Here is a 4,542-nt window from a genome sequence, read left to right on the forward strand (position 1 = left end):
TCATGACTTAATGTAAAGTCACAGTAATCAAGACAATGAAATATTGGCATAAGGCTAAAACATATAGATCAGTGGAAGAAAACAGGATCTAAAGCAGACATGTACTTACATAGTCAATTAATTTTGGACAAGGGTGCCAAGCTAATTCAATGAAGAAAGGATAGTCTTCTCAGTAAATGGTGGTGAAACAATTAGTTATCGATATGCAAAAAAAAAAAAATCCTTAACCCTTGTCTTGTACCATGTATGTACAAAAAAAAAAAAAAAAAAAAAAGCAAATAAATAAATAAAAAACCAAAAAACAAAAGTTAAGTTATGCTGGGAGGCCTAGGTGAGTGGATTGCCTGAGTTCAGCCTGTGCAAGAGCAAGACTCCATTTCTAAACAAATAAAAATCCATACATATATGTAGCTGGGTGTTGTGGCAGGTTCCTGTAGTCCCAGCTACTTGGGAGGCAAGAGAATTGCTTCAGCCCAAGAGTTTAAGGTTGCTGTAAGCTATGATGTCTTGGTACTTTACCCCAGGGCAACTGAGTGAATCTACCTTAGGAAAAAAAAAAAAGTTAAAAGTTTAAATATCAAAAAGAAAACATAGTAGAAGACCTCTGTGAGCTTGGTTTAGATAAAGATTTCTTAGATAAGATAGAAAAAAATAGAACCATAAAAGAATAAAAAATTGATAACTTGTACTTCTTCAAAATTAAAAATTTCAGATTTTCCAAAGATACTTTAAGATAAGATAGGATGCCAAGGCAGGATTGCCTGAAGTCGGGTTCAAGACCAGCCTTAACACAGTGCGACCCAGTCACCACCAAAAACAAAACAAGAAAACAAAAACAAACAAAAAAACCCCCCAAAACAAAAACCAAAACAAACAGAAAACAAGCCCCAGACTTGGAAAAAAGATTTGGGAAACATATAAACATATTTCTGATAATAGATCTGAATGTAAAATATATAAAGAGCTCCTATGTTGTAATAAGAAAAGCAATCAATTTTTAAAAGTAGACAAAAGCTTTGAACAAATACTTCAACAAAGAAAAGATACAGATGGCAAATGAGCACATGGAAAATTGTTTAATATCATTAGCCATCAGGGAAATGCAAAGTAAAACCACAGTGACCCCTATGCACTTATTAGAATGACTAAAATTATAACAAACAAGTCACGTACCTGATGCTGGTAAAGATATGGAGTAACTAGAAATCTTGTATTTCTTTCTGGTAAAAGTGCCAAAACATGTAGCTACTTTGGAAAACACTTTGGCAGTTCCTTATAAAATTAAATATTCACTTACCATTTGAGTTAGTAATCTCACTCCTAGGTATTTACCTAATAAAAATGAACATGTGAATCCACACAAAGATCTGTCGAATTAGTCTAATTCTGTGCTCAGGCTGGAGTGCTGTGGCATCAGCCTAGCTCACAGCAGCCTCAAATGTAGGGCTCAAGCAATCCTCTTGCCTCAGTCTCCTGAATTAACTAGAACTACAGGCACCTGCCACATTGCCTGCCTAATTTTTCTATTCTTAGTAGAGACGGGATATTGCTATTGCTAAGGATGGTATTGAACTTCAGAGCTCAAGGGATCTTCCTGCCTTGGCCTCCCAGAGTGCTACGATTACAGGCCGGAGCCAGCACACCTAGCCAGCAACTTTATTCGTAATAGCAAAAAAATTGGAAACAATGGAAATGTCCAATCAACAGTAAATGGATAAATAAATTGTAGTGTGTCCATATAATGGAATATTACTTAGCAATAAAAGATAATGAACCTCACAAAACAAGACGGATGAATCTCAACAGAAATATGCTAAGAAGACACATACATGAAAAACTTGAAATTTAACTTCCTATGGAATTATTTGATTTGATATGCCATCTGGAAAAGGCAAAACTATACAGACAGAAATCAGGTCAGTGGTTGCCAGGGGTTAGTGATGAGGTGGGGGATCAATTACAAGGAATATAGGAGAAATTTTGTGGGTTCTTGTATTTCCATTGTGATAGTGATTATAAGAACTGTGTGCATTTGTCAAAAGTAATGGAATTATGCTGTACATCTACAAAAGGTTTTATCACGATATGTAAACTGTATCAGATTAAACTAAAAAAATGTTTTATGTGCCTTGTCTAAAACATTTCTGTAACATATGACATGATGAACAAATGCATTAAAATTTATAAAAATCTGTTAACCTGGAGTTGCAATAGAAACTTTGAACAAGTAGTGAAACAGATATCTAAAAATAAAGTTTTTACATAATATTGAAAACCTAACTATATCATAACTAAATTTGTGTGTGTAAGCCAGATTTCTTACTCTGTTGAAGATGCATTGATTCAGAAAGTGTTAAAATGTCAAAACACTTTTTAAGAAGTTATATTGAAAAACAGTTGAAGTTCAGAGGGCTTTGGGAAGTCCAGGGGAGTTTAATGTTGAAGTATGCAGTGAGATGACAAGCCAGGACAGAGTGAGAAGGCACAGTGAAAGGCTGGAGAAGAACCAGGGGGTGTGATAATATGGACATAATGTTTCAAGACTTTGTAGAATTAAGTACTGAAAAGTTATTTATTCATTTAGTAAATACTGAGTGAACATGCAGTATGGGTAAGGCACTGTTCTAAGCAGTGGACAAAATATAACATAATCCTTAATAGCAGAGTCTACATTCTAAGGAAGGAGACAAAAACAAAATAAATGTCTATGAAATGGTATGTTAGAAAATGGTTAAGTGTGAGGAAGAAAAGAGAAGGCAGGGAAGGAGACATGGTATGCTAGGGCAGAGGCTGGGATCTCAGTATTTAAAAGGGTGGTCACAAAAAGTGTTACTGAGAAAGTGACATTTGATGTAAGACTTGAAGGAGCAGAAGCCATGTAAAGCTGGTGCTTTTAGCTGGGCGTGGTGGCTCATGCCTGTAATCCTAGCACTCTGGGAGGCCAAGGCAGGTGGATTGCCTCAGCTCACCAGTTGGAGACCAGCCTGAGCCAGAGGGAAAACCCCATCTCTAAAAATAGCCAGGCATTGTGGCAGCTGCCTATAGTCCCAGTTACTTGGGAGGCCGAGACAAAACCTTCACTTGAGTCCAAGAGGTTAAGGTTGCTATGAACTGTGATGCTATGGCAGTCTATTGGGAGCAACAAAGTGAGACTCTGTCTAAATAAATAAAGGTAGTGCTTTTAAACACTGAGTACTAATAGTGCACTCAGCTAACATCTATATTCTTTGTTGAGACCCATTTATCTTCCACAATCATGATATACAGAGATACCATTAATGTGATAACTGGTTATGATAGTTTATAAAGATGATTTATAGAATAAATATAATCTTCATTTTAACTGAGCAAGAAAATATTGAGATTCCAAGAAGAAAAACACACACTTCATTTTATTTTTAACTACTACTACCACTAGCCCTCCTCTCTCAAACCTGCCCCTCTTTCAACATTCATTATGTGTTTCTGGGAAAGCTGAATGGCGCAATTTAGTATTAATAATATCATTAGCTGGGAATGGGGGTTAGAAAAAGCAGGAGGAAATAGGCTATCCATATGAAAACAATAATCACATAATATTTATTGTCTGGGATTAGTATTTCAAATATGCAAAGCAATAAAATGTCAGGAAAAGCAAAATTTCCTAATAGTCCTAATAGTAAAAAGAGCATTAATTTTTCCAAATAAGACATTTGAAAAAAGTTCAAGTGATACTTTATGTCAAAGAGAAAAAATATCCTTAAATCTATGTTAAAAGCAGCCTGAAACCTTCAGACAGTACAAGCTGTTCACCATGGAAGAATTGAGGAGACAAGGGCAGTTACCATTAAGAGTGCAGAAAGCAACTGTCACCTCTCCTTTGAATCTTGAAAATCAGAGCTTTAACAGATATTCACTGATATATGTAGCATTGTATAACTGGGCTTTTGTTATCTTGTGTATTAAAAATATGTATAATGTGAAAAAGTTAATAGGATTTCAATATCACTTTTAAATTAATCTGTATTTTACAAATCACAGAGCCACATAAGTAAATATGTAAAAGAGTAGCACCTATATGGACAAAACATGTTTTCTTTCTTTTTTTTTTGAGATGGAGTCTCAAGCTAATGCTCTGGGTAGAGTGCTGAGGCGTCACAGCTCACAGCAACCTCCAACTCTTGGGCTTAAGCTATTATTGTCTTGCCTCAGTAACTCAAGTAGCTGGGACTACAGGTGCCCACCACAACGCCCGACTTTTCTGTTGCAGTTGTCATTGTTGCTTTAGCTGGCCCAGGCTGGATTTGAACCCGCCAGCTCTGTGTATGTGGCTGGCTCCCCACCCAACTGAGCTATAGGCACCGCCAACAACATGTTTTTTTTTAATCTACGTGAAAGCCAACCTGCCAGCTGCAAGCTGCAGTAGTTCCTGCTGCTTGGAGTTGGATTGTTGACTGACAGGCACACATAGGTCAGGGAGAGGTGAGAAGTGGCCAGGGTACTTGCAGGTGAACTAACTTCTCTCGAGAAAAGTGGTTGGAAGAAGCAATTAAAACCATTCAG

The sequence above is a fragment of the Otolemur garnettii genome, unplaced genomic scaffold (genome assembly GCF_000181295.1).
Source record: "Otolemur garnettii isolate 467f Iridium unplaced genomic scaffold, OtoGar3 scaffold00031, whole genome shotgun sequence".
In the NCBI taxonomy this organism is placed as follows: Eukaryota; Metazoa; Chordata; class Mammalia; order Primates; family Galagidae; genus Otolemur; species Otolemur garnettii.